The 15934-nt window shown below is 33.3% G+C and overlaps 1 protein-coding gene across 1 annotated transcript in view; it reads right to left on the bottom strand.

Moving 5' to 3' along the window:
- AstA (allatostatin A) overlaps positions 1-9183 on the bottom strand; it is a 59550-nt gene extending 50367 nt beyond the window's left edge. The window contains exon 1 of the mRNA XM_076125889.1: positions 9114-9183. The gene's annotated coding sequence lies outside the window, so the exon portion shown is untranslated. The remainder of the gene's footprint in view (positions 1-9113) is intronic.
- Positions 9184-15934: the final 6751 nt, after the last annotated feature.

Genomic DNA, 15934 nt, shown 5'->3' with positions numbered 1-15934 from the left:
TTTTCCTTAGATGATAGTGATTAATATGTTAAGTCAAAGCAGCAATGTACTGAATAGTGACCATAGATTTGACGTATACTAGCTGTCAACTGAGATACGTGATAAGCCCGCAGGAGTTAGTCACAAATAAATCTGCGACGGATTGAAAATGACGGAATTTTTCCTCTGACGTGTGTCCAAGTATCAATCACTATCGACTATTTGAAATTGGAACGAAAGAGCTTGATACTTTTAGCACTGAACTTGCACTTCAAGTTCCGCTGCGTTGTTACCTAATCAAACTTAAGCTTGTTATTTTAATTTTACAAAGACGACAGTCTGTCTGTTATGCTTTCACGTCTAAACAGCGGAGTCGACTTTCATGAAATTTTTACTGCCTCCGTGGTGCAGTCGTTGAGGTCACCACACCATTGCGTCAAGAGGTCGTGGGTTCGATTCCCACATAGAACAACTATTTGTGCAATCGACAAATAATTGTTTTGGGTCTCTTTTTACTTTGTGTCCATAGTTTGTCTGTTTATAAAAGTCCCCGTGACGCGGAAGTTGTCTTTTTAAACTAACTAAAATTATTCAAAACGCATTGTAATCCAAAACAATTCAGTTCGAAATTGCAATACACCTGAAAAAAACACCTATAAACATATTGTTGCACGTATTCTAAGCAGCTTTTGTTTTAATAACATGTTATCTATTTAACGGATAATTAATACAGCTTTAGAGCTCGTTTGCATACTCTCATTAGCTAATTATAATACACTGACTTCTATTATATTCACTACTATTTTCTGCACGTGACTTTTTACGCCTGAAAACGGTTTTTCGGGGTTAAAAATAAATGAATCTAAAATTATGCTAGATACTAACTCAATTTACAAGCTTCTTGGTACATTCGTTTAGGATCTGTGATGCCATAATAGGCTCAAGATTTTTTTGGAATATTCAAAAATAATCAAATTTGTTAAGCAGTTTTGACGTGATTGACATCCACATCAATTCCGAAATCCAAATGAAAACATTTATTTATCAGATCATACTGACAATTAATTTTGACTGTCAACGAATAAAATGAGTGTATTTTTTTACGGAAGTTTAAAGTTCGGCCAATGAGATGAGCTAGCAAGATACTCCTTGCCATTATTTCTGACTGCCAAATTGGTGTACAATATAATCAAACTCAGGACCTCAAGCCCATATTACGTACACCACCACTCGGACCACAGTATACATAAGTTTATAACCATTTGTGTTTCTTAGTTGATACCATGTTGAACTTCAGAATGTTCTAGAACTTACTGTTTAGTTTCAAAAGGTACTATCTCAGACCGGAATCGCCTAAGACAATGTCGGTGTATGTGCAGTAACTGCGTAACTTGGAGTTCAGCTTTGTATACTGTACAAGATTTTGAAAGTTACGGTACATTGAGATTTAAATATCGTTTTAAGGGAAATAAAGTAAATTATTTTTTAAAGTTCACGAAATTATTAGTTATTTTTTCAGAATGAGAGGTGGGTTAACCTTTGAGTACAACTCATTGACCAACTTGGGGTTCACAGAGGTTTCCTCTCATTTTTTTTATGTTATATGTATATTAAAATTTGCTTTCCGACAAAGCAATAATAAATTACACAAATAGGTTCCTAATTGTGAACTTGTCATTCCTTCACGAACAATTTTAAAAAACCTTCATTAATGCAAGTTTTATACCCGATGTTTTCCATCTACATACGTTAAAGCAAGTTATCATCAGTATACTAGCACTATACTAAGACAGGATTTTTGGCAGCACCAAAAAAGAGGGAAAAACTCAGCATCATCATTAAAAAATGTTGTGAAAACGGGAAAACAAGTCTACGCAGAAGAAGTCGGCTAATAATTAATATAATATGTTAACTAGTCACTAATGTATGTCCTGGGTTTTGTAGCCCCAAAATCTATTGTGGTAGGTAAATACCACAATATCACTGCTTATAATTAAAATACTAATATGACATAATGAATGGGTGTTTTCAATTTACATTTAGTAGCATTTGATCAAATGTGCCGACTAATTAGTAGTGAGTACTTTGTACATTAAATGTTTGAAACGTAATAGTTTTTGACAATTAGTGTCCGTAATTACTGGTTTGTGCCTTTTTAGTACGATAATATTGATAGTTTTTGTGTTTTGATAAATTATTATTGATATCTGTCATACGTATAATTGCTGACCACAATTTTTTTAGGTACGATTACTGGGTCCGGCTAAGTGCTGTTTTCAAATTTATATAAATACACTTTTTTAAACTATAATTGATACGTTTGCGTATAATTTACGTCACGCACCTTTTATAATTTCCGGATCTTTAACTATGATTACCACGTTAATTTTATACAAATCAGTCTAGTGCTCTAGCAGTAAAAGCGTTACATATAGACTTTTATAATTATAATAATATGAAGCGATTCATTACTATCGTTTAGCATGCTAGTTATCGATACATTTTGTATGAAAGTCTGTAGCTCGATTCTCTACTACTATCGACTACTGACAAGCGGCTTGTCATAGAGAAATTTTGTAAGAAAATCTAATCAGCGCCTCTATCGGGCGCCGTAGGAACTATTTTTGGCAGTACATTCTAAATGTCAAACTCTCGATACTCGACAGTACAGATTATACAGAGTTGCGCTACAGTACCTCGATTCTCTACCACTATCGACTACCAACAACCGGCCAGCTATCGAAATTTTGACATTTAGAATGTACTGCCAAAATGTTTACTACGACACCCGTCAGAGGCGCTGATCATATTTTCATACAAAATTTCTCGATGACAGTTTGGTTGTCGGTAGTCGATAGTGGAAGAAACTGTCGAAATTTTGACGTTTGAAATGAACAACAGAATTAGTTGCGTCGAAACCTGTTGAAACCGCAGATCTGTGCCTCGATTCTCTACTACCATCGACTACCGACAACCGGCTAGCTGTCGAAATTTTGACATTTAGAATGTACTGCCAAAATGTTTACTACGACACCCGTCAGAGGCGCTGATCAGATTTTCATACAAAATTTCTCGATGACAGTTCGGTTGTCGGTAGTCGATAGTAGTAGAGAATCGAGGCACAGATCTGCGGTTTCAACAGGTTTCGACGCAACTAATTCTGTTGTTCATTTCAAACGTCAAAATGTCGACAGTCGATAGCCCGCCTGCAGAATATCTCGCTACAGTAATATTTGATTTCAGTACTTCAATTAAACTTCAAACTTTCAAGATGTTATTACTATTTTGCTTGAATCTACCAGATCTAATTGCAGTTGTACTGTGAAGCTGTAAAATATTAGCTAACTGTTAGCTCATGTATCTTGATTTAACTGCAAATTTCTTGGGTTTCGTATATAGTTGTTCTAAGACTATTTTAGCGTAAGGAATGAAGATCGACTCGCTTACAAATACCTTTTAATCCTACTTAATATTATAAATGCGAAAGTTTGAGAGTATGATGTATGTATTAATGTTTGTTACTCTTTCACCCAAATACTACTAAACTGATTACGATGAAATTGGCATGCATGTAGCTAAAGACCCAGAATAACACATATACTACTTTTTATTTCCGAGTGATCGGAATTTCCACGCGGACGAAGTCGCGGGCGGCTTCTTATCATTAATATTTAGACTTTCTAGGAAAGATCAGTAAAAACAAAATTAACTTTGAATTAAACCTTTAACCTAGACTCAAATAACCGTCTAGATATTACGAGCTAATAATAACTTATCAAAAACGATACTTTTGCTATTTTTTTGCAATGTAAACTAAGGCTAGATTAGAAAACTGATATTCTATTTAGCAAACTTAATATTTTTGATAAATTTGACACTAAATTGAGAGCTAGGAAAGATATCAAGTGTCTTGAAGGAAAATTTTGGATTTCATTACTTATTTATAGAATAAAAGTTTTGGTTATTTTTGTTCTCTGATTTCTTGGAATGTTGTATAAAGATCATCTTTATCTTAATATTATTGATAACATCGGTTCTTCGAAGTAGTCATCGCTTATTTTGTGAATTAAATCAACACCATGTATTTATACGTTACGATATGTTTTAAGAGTGATGTTGGTCCTTCCGTGAAATGTACTCTATCTATCTTTAAGCTAAATCGGTCAAACAATTTAGCTAAATTGTAGAACTGTTAATTAAAAAAGGCAGAGTAAGTTAAATTTTTGAAATTATATTAATAGTTAATACCATTTTGAAATTTAATAGTTCCTAATATTATAAAAGGAATTCTTTCCTGCTATCGATTAATTATTTTCAGACCAGGAAAGGTATTTATCTGATACAGACAAAACAGCGGAGACACAATAAATTCTTTAAACAAAACTATTCCCAATATCGTAACAAAACGTCAAAAATACTTGAAACTCAGGTTTAACACATTTCGGAATTTCCCTTTAAAATTCATTGTGAATTGTAGCACTTTTCACTGACTCTTATTATTTGCTTTGTTAACTTTCACACGATCCCTTCAACTTTGAAACAAATATGGAAATTGTATGTTTGTCATTTGAGGTGGCATTCAAACTCTTCAACTTTTGCTTCTTGTTTTAATAAAAGGTTAAAAACTTTTATAGGCATTGAAACTGGCAAGTTACCTCATGTTTCTTCTGTAAACTTTCCTCTAAATAAGTATTATATATAATAATAATATAATAAATTTCACTCATTAATGTCCCACTGCTGGGGAAGGGTCTCTTCCCGTAATGAGAGAGGGGTTAGGCCTTCATTTCACTGGCCAATTGCGGGTTGGGGACTTTGCATACCTTTAAGAACTTTTCTAAAGAATTCTCAGGCATGCAAGGTTGCATCACGATGTTTTCCTTCATCATTGGAAGAAGTTATAATTATTTCTGATTTTTAATTTCTTAGGGTGGGAGTTGACTTTTAAAAAACTGAAAAAGTTAAGATCAATATACATTGCAAGAATCGCAATGAAAACACCAAGCACACTAAATTTAATTTTAGACTAGCACTTAAGTAAAGTTTACTTTATGTCTTCAAACATCTTTGAATAACAGTCAAACAATTCCTCAGAGACGACTAAATAATGTGATTCTTATAGAAACCACAAAGGAAGTCAAACGCTGGGAAAAATCTTGCCCATTCGTTTTTGTCCTTTTCGTAAACGGGTGAAATGGACGTAAAGCTAGTTGCCCACCGAGAACATATTACTTGAAAACTATTTTGGTGAAGCATAACGAAAATAAAGAAGAATTATTTATAAGAATTAAATGTACTTATGGAATATCGTAACCTTTAGTAAGGGGTTACTATTTTTGTTACCGTGTTAGCATTTATATGCATGAGCATGAAAGTACACCAATAGTCTTTTGTACAGGTATAATGCTACAAACATTAGAGCATTTTTATGTGTTTTATAAAAATTATTGACCGTCATTTTTTTTTCGTTAATTGTTTGTTCCTTAAGTCGTCCGTGAATAATTTCTACCGCAATTTTTTTACAGAAATCATAACTTTTAAACATTTGCGTTCCATGTTTATTATTACACGAACATGCATTTTACATTCGATTTTTATCCAGAATTTTTTAAAACTCCTACATAACACCTGAATATTCTCAGTATATACCGGTCTTTAGCCATTTCCTTGCCTCAATAATAACGTAATTAATTATCCGTCCGACTTTTACAACTTCGGGATGACTTGCTTCAAATGTACGGAGTTTTTCTGTTTCTTATTTATAGCCGTTTAAACGACGATGCTTTCAATTGTATACCTTTTTTAATGTATTTGGATAATAAATCGACAGCCGTTTAACCATTTCAAAGTTTGAGTTAATTGAATTTATGTTTCTTCGAAAAGTAAGCACTTAGCAAGTCATATGAAGTTTAGGGTGTCGAATCGTGTCGATTGTTTAACAATATATTCAATCCGTTGGTTGTAATAAAACTCTTGTAGAGAGCTAGTTTTAAGATTTATAGATGTGTAACGTATGGCGCATTTAAAAGGTACAGTATTTTTTTTTTATAATACAATCAGTGAAAACGGTCGATGCAATTTGATGGAAATGTCGGGCAGAAAAAAAAGGATCGTAAACCTACAAATTCTCGTCGTGTTTAAAACTCGTGAGCAATTTTGTATTAGAGATATAGTTAGCTATCCTATCCTTATTCAGAAGTGCTCAGACTGACGATTGACATTGTGCTATGATTGCAACAGACACGTTGTTAATTGGTTGCAATTCCTATTAATTGATAAATCTTGTAGCAGTATTGCTTACAAGAAAATCACAGTTGTATCTGTATAGAAAGAACTGTGATCGAATAAAAAAAATCATGATGAGACAGAACTGATTAGCTTGTTATTTTCTTCAGCTTTTTAAATCAAAGACAAGTTACTTTTAGCATATAAGTTAAGTTTCAAGTTAAACGACTTAAAAGTGAATTTCATTGTGTGTTCTTTAAAAAGCCTAATATTTTAAACTAATTGCGAACACGTACGTAAATGGTAATTCTTTATAGCCATCTTGATAGCGCTGTTGTGATTGACCTTAAGACTTTAACTAATTCAACTTTGACACATCCGCAAACTTAAAGCTACTAATGGGTGCTAAACATACATAAACCAGACTTTGTCAAAACAACTGTATTGAAGTAAGTTATTATAGCACGGCCAAAACGTCAAGCAAAGTAATGCGACTAAAGCCTTGTAAGTAAATAATTAAACAATATATTTTAATTACAAATTTGTGCGTATGAGCTGATGAAGCTTCTATAAATTTAAAACCTTTATAAGAAATAAAACTGAACTACTTTTTTGTAATATTAAAAGGTGTATTTCTAATAATCACTTGTTTTAAAGGCTAATTCACGATGATTCCCGTTCCTATAAGTTCATATATTATTCTTGAAGCATTTTAAGCATAAGATTTTTTATCTTTTCATAGATTACTTTTAAAAAACTAGATGAATAAAATAACAAAAACGTAACGTTCTACCCGCGTGTCTGTCTATCCAACTTCACAACCAATTTTAGGAAAACTGGCAGATTTTTTTCATTTCAAAGGAAAAGGTAGAAAGCGAGATTTTGGCAGGAATATTTTTGGTGTATAATCAAATATTCATTATATAGTTAGATATTGTAACCGAAACTTGGAAACCTAGATTGAGATTGTTCTAGAACCTAACGGAAGATATTTTTTTTATTGTTTGTTAAAGGAAACCAAAATTTAGGGTTCCTTAAAATTTTCATTTTAATATAATCGACCGAAGTTTTGACGTTAACGCAACTTTTTTTCAAAATATTTTTTGAGTAATATTTTTTGTTCATATTTTGATTACTTACCTATTATTCTGAAATTACTAATTAATGTCATATTTTGTTTTATATCTACATTTAGCCGTAAGATTTTAAAGTAATTTTTTTTCAATAATTAATAAGTAAATAAGTACTAATTTTAACAATTCTTGTATTTTATAGCGTGATGCATGTTTATAAAGCTTTAGAAACTAGAATTATTGTCGATATGATGTACTTTTGGTGGCATAGTTTACAGTCTTTACCCTAGAGTGTCGTTCACGAATGGTGTCAGTTACTATTAATTGCTACATACATATATTATCATTGTATTAATATTTTCGATACATGACATGCGATATTTGAAGGCAGGTAATAAAATGGGGTAATTTTATTACTATTGTGGCTAATATGTCCTGTTTAAGTATTTGATTAGTAGGTATTTTTAAATTGATTCTGTTTTCGAGCAGTTTATCGACCGAGTTTAATTTTCGTTAAATAAGTAACGGCTAATTTTATAATTTTGGATTTTTTCCCGATGTTTTTTTCATAAGAAATATTTTTTTTTTAACCAGCGGTTATTGAAACCCACTCTCTGGCTCAGTTTCGCCAGGTTATCAAATTCTCTCAAATCCCCTATATTTAAGAACGAATAATTTGATTTGCTGTAGTATATTAGGAAATAAGATCACAACCGCACAGCTTAAAGCGCCACGATCTTATTTTTTATATTTCTTCAAGATTGTAATTTTTTTTATTGATGAAAATGACTAAAGCATATACCATACTTATTTCTTCTTTTCTGTATTGAGTTATTTCCATACTGTGCTTTTATCGCAAACAAAGTGTTTAAATTATTATTTTTCTCTAAAGAGAAATGCGTGATATTTCCAAAGATTTTTTTTATTTTATACGTCTATAAAATTTGTAAAATGTTTACTTTGATATCATTATATTTTAAAGGCCTATTTACCTGCCCAAAACTCCGAAAAGTAAAAATGGTAACGTAATTTAAAAAAATCGTCAAATTGATTTGATATAGTTTCAGACATAAGGTAAGCTGAAGTCAAGTGCAGTAGTACTCCTTAATTAATTAATTAGTCACGCTATGTAGGAATGTAGTTAAGAGGTGTTAGTTTTAATTTAATTAAACTATGGTTTAAACTCTCTGTTCATAGTACTTGAGTGCAGATGAACTTAACTGAAAGTTATGAATAAGTTTTGTCAGAATAGTTGTTTAATTTAATCATTAAGGTAAATTATAGTACAAAGGTAATAGGTATATTTAATATTACCTAAATGTATTGGTTCTTGGTCACAATTTAAGGTATTGATAGGTTCATTTTTTGTAACTAATTTATGAGTTTCTTTTTTTTGTAACTAAGAAGGGATATTTTGGGAAGTATGTGAAAAATCCGCTTGTCTATTTTGTTGCAAGTTGCAACGATTCCTTAAGTGTGTTATGTACATTCGATATAGGTATTAATTAAATACTTAACATTTTATGTTGATATTTTTCTCTTTTCCCCAAATATTAAACATCAGAAAAATACTTTTAAAATATGTTAGTTACTTATTTAATAAAATAGGTATTTTTAAGCAATTAATAGTGAAGTACATATTTAAGTTAATCCTTCCCACAAAATAATTTTCCCTTACTCCAAAAGCTCATACTATTTCATATTGTCTACACTATTTCCTATACCAAAATTATTCCAATTCACAATCATCAAAAACCCCATACCAAAAAAAATACCCTACCAAAAATTCCCAAACCACATACAAGACAATAAAACTTTAACAAGTTTCCAACTTACCTTATTCCGTCGACACGTAAGGTTTCGCACACACTTACTAGATGCGGCTTACCTCGCGCGCGGCCGCAAAATACTGTGCCACGATCGTGGACCCATGCCTTTATATAGCTTTTCACTGGCCAATGGGCGTAGGGCGGGCGGGCGTTATCAAACTCATAGAAATAAGTAGTCAATTGAAAGAAATAAGCACTTTTTTCATCCGTATTTCAGTGATTCAAAGATATTATAGTAAAGTTCTGAAAAAGTTTTTCTTTAGTGTTAATTTGGGAATGTTTTCAGTTTTTTCAGCTTTGGAGTAAAAATAGTTGCGGATTTTCGTAGGTGTTTAATTAATTCTTGATTTGTAGACGTGTAATTATAAGGAAGTTTTTTGTAATGGAATGATGCAGGAAAGCTTGCGGGAATGAAAATTCTTTAAACTGTTCTTAAGGGGATGCAAAGTAATGTGAAGCTATCTCGTATCTCAGTGGACAACTGTTTGAATGCCACTATGGTGTACATTGCTTTCTTCCTTCTACTTTAATGATTAACACGTTATGTCAAAGCAGCAATGTACTAAATAATGAACATCAATTTGAAGAACCCTAGTTGTCAACTGAGATACGTGATAGCCTCCTAGGTATGGTTGGCGTGGACTCAGGCCTAATCTTGTCCAACAGTGAGAGAGTTATTAGATAATAATTATATTAGTGAGTTTAAGACTTTCTTTAAATAATTAATTAGTTTTACATGTTAGCCTGTAATCTAGGTTATTCTGAAGCGCTCTTGTTGTGTTATGAAAGGGATGTTTGATTGAAATCTCTTCCTACATATTTTGGGCAGTTAAATGAAAATTGTTGGTTCTGTTTGGAAACAAGTGAAACTTTCTAGTAGAGCCTCTGAAACTGCTTTACAGGTACATTTTAAATACTTAATTTGAAATGATTGTCTATTATTATGGCGTAAATAAGTAATTTCTGTTGTGGGATAGGAATGAGTGTCAATACAAAGACACTGTTACTACTCGGCGAGTAATTTTGAACATGTCCGATTATTTAAAACGGCTCTTTATGATGTAAAAAGCTAAACTAGTTCAAATTTTCAACATGATCGTATCAGAAAGTAAAATGACAGATAAATCCTTTTACTTTATCAGTTCAACAGTTAACAACTGCCTTTTCTAGAGTTTTATTTTTTCCAACAAAAGGAGATTTAGGCAAGAATTAACTTCTTATTAGCTGTTATCTACTAAAGCACTTCGTAAAACTCTTTTTAAAACCCTAGAAAACTTTTAAAAGAATTACATAATCCTTATGTAAAATTGCCTGATCTAAGAATCGTACCCGTTACTTCAAAATTAACTGTCACATCCATTATTAGGACTATCTTTTTCTTGACCTTATACCAAAATCCTTGAGTTTTCCTTTCTTATATCAATGACTATATAAAAATAAAACCGGCCAAGTGCGAGTCGGACTCGCGCACGAAGGATCCGTACTATTTAATTTGAATTTGAAGCGTCTACCGGTTACCGTTTTTAATATTGAGCAAAAAAATACGAATAAAACACGTTTTGTTGTTTGGAGGACCCCCCTTAGTATATTAATTTAAAAAAAAATTGTATTTGTTGTTACAGCGGCCACGAAAATACATACTTCGTGAATTAATACATAATTTCAGCTTTCCAGCTATCACGGTTTGTGAGACACAGCCTAAAGACAGACAGACAGACGGAGGATTAGTAAGAGGATCCCGTTTTACCCTTTGGGTACGGAACCCTAAAAATATATACATCTTATGTTTTTTTGAACTACACTTTCCCGACCCGGTAATACAACTCTGGACTGCCCTTTCTCGTTTTCACACCTACGCTGAACATGAAAAATATATCCGCCATTTATATAAATTAAATTTTCAATTAAATTAAAGAGAAGGCTTTCATAATAACCTCGCGCATAAATATTCGGGATTAAGAGAGAAAGAATAATGAATGTTGTTATTGTCAGGCTGTATCATTTTAATTTGGTATTTAAATAAGGATCTGCATATTATTGTTAATAATTAATTTGTTTATTACTTAATTGGATAAAATACAGTTAAATTTACCAATGAATTTCTGTTCAAGGCCACGATTTTAAAGCTGTCACAGTTTTTGAAAATCCTGTAAGCATTATACATGCGAAAGTTGGTAAGAATGGTTGTATGTTTGGTAATCTTTCACACATAAACTACTGAACGGATTCCATGAAAAATTGGTACGTATACCGATTTTTTAAATCGGGGTTATCAGAATTAACAGTTTTTTTTAACCCGTTACTGCCCCACTGCAGGTCAAGCGTCTCCTCCCAACAAGGGGAAATTAAATTGTAGTTTAACCATGGAAATTTACTTCATGAAGACAAAATAGTTAGTGGAAGCCAGACATAATTTGTTGCTATTTAAGGCACTCCTAGGATATGAACCTTCGACTTCTCAATAAGCAGGCGAATGATAGACACTTGGTTATTAGGTTATCAGAACCTAATATAAATAAAATCTATATTCACTTGGATGATTTCAACGATTGCCAGTTCCCCCTTTCTATTTCGTTTTTTATTAGATAACGAGAAAATCATTGGACGAATGACATCACGAAGCTGGAATAGGGTAAAAAGCATTCTTGATACAATTTTTTCATATTAAGAAAGTACTACTATTTTTTACCTATAGCTAACAGTCTTGTTTACTATAATTTAATTATTTGGATTAGTAACTAATAATGTTTTAGGTCGTAGAGAATAAGATTTTTTTGTAAAAAGTATACTTTAAGAAGTGAATTTTTGTTTCCAAAGGACTATGGGCAAAAATGTATGGGCTCCGTCCCCACCTACCAACAAACATGGAACTGATACCAACGTGTTCATAAAGTGCCCCCTATTTAATTAAAATCCTTTGTTTTTGATAAATCAGTGGGAATATATATTTAAAAAAAAAACAATTTGTAATTATTATTTAACGTATATTTTTATTTTAACATTATTGTTATATTACAGGACTAACTCATGTGTATATACTTATATCATTTCCATTATATGGTTCTTCTTCTTATCGTATGGTTAGTGGTCAACCTAGTGTCAAAGTTGTTCAAGCCGCCCAAAGGCCTTTGACGTGGCTTAACGACTGTTATCTTAATTGACAACAACCGGGACCTACTTTTTACGTGTCCTCCGAAGCACGGAGACGCCCTGTTCAAATACCACTATGCGGTCACCCATCTATGGAATGACCGCGCCAAGGTTTGCTTAACCCACAGATCGTTTACCGACCGGTGAGCGCAACTGGCTACGGGCGCCTCAATTATATGGTTAATACATGTTATTGATTTCATATTTCAATAATTATTTTTACTCGTCAATTATAATGCTGTCTAACAGATGCGCTGGCAGATTAAAATCTGTGTGACGACCTATTCCCATGTACCATATAATGGATATGATATGAGCACAACTTCCTACAGTGCGACTGCCCGTCAAGCATGTACAGTAATAGTGTGCAATAGTATGTCTATCAGTTGTATTCCCATCTATTAGCACATACGAATAATATATGCGCGATCTAACATGTCTAGATTGTATTCGCGCTCTTATTAGCCACGCATTATTTATCATTTTACATTTCGTAATTGTAAAGTAAACACCGATAACACAAAAAAATAACACGTGAACTGCAGTGAACTGACTGTGACTAAGGTTCGGGCGACTACCTGCCTGCGCAAGAGCGTGGGTTGGAGAGCGGGGGGAGGGGGTTATTTTGTACCCAGCTATCTTTATGTGCATGCGCTGTGCACTAATTAATAAATAAATGGGCATGTATTTTGGAATTAGTCGTCAATAATACGTTAACGAGATATTTGTTTAAACGTAAGATACTATGAGAACCCCATGCATTTGGGCAATGTCGCCATAGTATAAAAATATCGTCTTGCCAAGATATATCAATTGAGCTACATTTCATTTTTGTTGATGGGTGGGGACGATTCCGCCCATAGTCCTTTTTACTTTTAATATCAATGAATAATATCTATTCTTAGCTGAAATTACTTTTGAAATAATCCCGGTTATAAACTACAGATGTAAATATTTACATATTTACAAAATGTATTTAGCAGTTTTGTGTGATTGGTTAAAGCGCAGACATATACAAACTTTTCGTCCATAATAATATATATTATTTATCTCTTGGTTTCCCCAGCAATCAGTAGTTTCGGCTACTCGTCAAGTGGACTAAAGTTCTATTCCAAGGGACAAAGTGCCAATGGGTTTTTTTTAATGATCTTAATAATGGCCCGGTGTTTGAATATACACGTTAACAACTGCTATGTGACTTGGACTGCATGAGACTGGTAGTAAATGGCTACAAAAGTGAATGCTACACACACCCCTACCTACACTTTCGAGTTTGACAGGCAAGATGATATAGATAAGTTTATTTATTTCGCATTGGGTACAAACCTGCAAAGGTAGTTGTAAGGAAGTTATATATTAGCTTAGCCTTTGTTCCAAACTATGTTGGAGTCGGCTTCTAGTCTCACAAGATGCAGCTGAATACCAGTGTTTTACATGGAGCGACTGCCTATCTGACCTCCACTACCCAGTAAGCTGCGTGAGATAAATCTATAATATAAAAATGAATCGCGAAATGTGTTGGTAAGCGCATAACTCAACAACGCCTGGACCAATTTGGCCAAATCTTTTTTTAAAATGTTCGTTGAAGTTTAAGGATGGTTTTTACGGCGAGAAAAATTTGAATTATCGCTGGAAAAATCCTAAAAATAACCCTTTTCTTTTTCTCATACAAATGATTTGTAACTAAAACGTAGTCAATTTGAGCTTTATTGCTATGGTATAAAGTTCATATCAAAATTACATGCACTCACTGTTGTCTAAGCAATGTAGGTGTGTTCCTAAAGTCAAAGATCGTATCTGTCAAAACAATGTGCGTGTGTTCGTTGGAGCACAGAATACATAGTTGGAGGAGTTTAAATGTCGCGTTCCGAAACTCGCGTTTCTTTTGTATTAGTTTCGGCACGCGAGATAAAATGCATCAGTTTCCACGTCATTACATCAGTCAAACAAAAATCGCGTTACCAACAGTGTTTTATTATTTTTAATATCCAAATTTTACGTAAACAAAATAATTCGTACGGCTTAAAAGGATTTGACTTCAAGTCATATCAAATTAAAAAAAAAAAGTTGTCTGTGACCTAACCTATTGAGTTTGCTTTTGTCAACTAATACACGAAACAAATTCGTATATCGTGGTGACATTCAAAGCACACATCAACGTTGAATCTTGCCATTCAGTGAAATCTATTAAATACATTTGCAAATATGTAACCAAAGGGAGTGATAAGGCTGTGATTGGAATGGGTGCAGAGAATTCCAATGATGAAGTTACCCAATACCAAATGGGCCGCTATGTCAGTAGTAATGAAGCAGTTTGGCGAATATTTTCTTTTCCTATTCATGAGAGACACCCTTCTGTTGTTCACTTAGCTGTGCATTTAGAAAATGGACAAAGAGTGTATTTTACAGCACAGAACGCAGTACAAAGAGCTGCTCAGCCACCATCTACTACATTAACCAGTTTTTTTGAGACATGCCAAAACGATGATTTCGCACAAACATTGCTATATTCTGAAATGCCAAAATATTATACCTGGAATCAATCCTCAAGGAGATTTATACGACGGAAACAAGGAAAACCAGTTCCAGGATATACAGATGTATATTCCACCGATGCGATTGGCCGGATTTATTCAGTACATCCAAGCAATGATGAATGTTTTTATTTACGACTGCTATTAGTCAATGTACGTGGCCCAACATCATTCCAACAGTTACGAACTGTTGATGGTGAATTGTGCGGATCCTACAGAGAAGCCTGTCAACGTTTGCAATTGCTTGAAAATGACGCTCATTGGGATCAAACTCTCAATGATGCTGTAATATCATCACACGCTCATCAAATACGAACATTGTTTTCTATAATCATATCTACATGCTTCCCATCAAACCCAATTGATTTGTGGATCAAGTACAAAGATTATATGTGTGATGATATTTTGTATCAAATACGGAATAGAATGGGAAATCCAAATATACAAATCAGTGAAGAAATTTACAATGAAGCATTGATTTCAATTGAGGACATGTGCTTGATAATGTCAAACAAACTATTAATTCAATTAGGCCTGACCGCGCCCAATTGTCCAATGCATGATGCTTTTAACCAAGAGTTGCATCGAGAAAAACTGTATGATCTCAACGCTTTGAAAGAATTAATTCAAACAAATCTTCCACTGTTAAATGAACAACAGAAGTATGTATTTGAAACTCTTATGAAAGTAACAAATAATGAAACTGGAGGGATTTACTTCTTAGATGCACCTGGTGGTACAGGAAAAACTTTTTTGATTTCATTAATATTAGCAACTATTCGCTCACAAAATAAAATTGCACTTGCACTCGCTTCGTCGGGAATCGCAGCAACTTTGCTTGAAGGTGGTCGAACAGCCCATTCAGCACTGAAATTGCCATTTAATATGCAAAGCAATGAAACTCCAACCTGCAACGTTTCGAAGAACTCTGCAATGGCAAAGGTTTTGCAGCAATGTAAATTGATTGTTTGGGATGAATGCACGATGGCACATAAAAAATCTTTGGAGGCTTTAGACAGAACCTTAAAAGATCTACGGAGCAATAATAACCGATTTGGTGGTGCAATGATTTTATTAGCAGGAGATTTTCGTCAAACATTGCCAGTGATTCCACGATCAACGCCAGCTGATGAACTCAATGCAT

The sequence above is a fragment of the Anticarsia gemmatalis genome, chromosome 18 (assembly GCF_050436995.1).
Source record: "Anticarsia gemmatalis isolate Benzon Research Colony breed Stoneville strain chromosome 18, ilAntGemm2 primary, whole genome shotgun sequence".
Lineage (NCBI taxonomy): Eukaryota > Metazoa > Arthropoda > Insecta > Lepidoptera > Erebidae > Anticarsia > Anticarsia gemmatalis.
The sequence above is the reverse complement of the archived record's forward strand: the minus strand, read 5'-3'. Positions and strand labels throughout refer to the sequence as shown.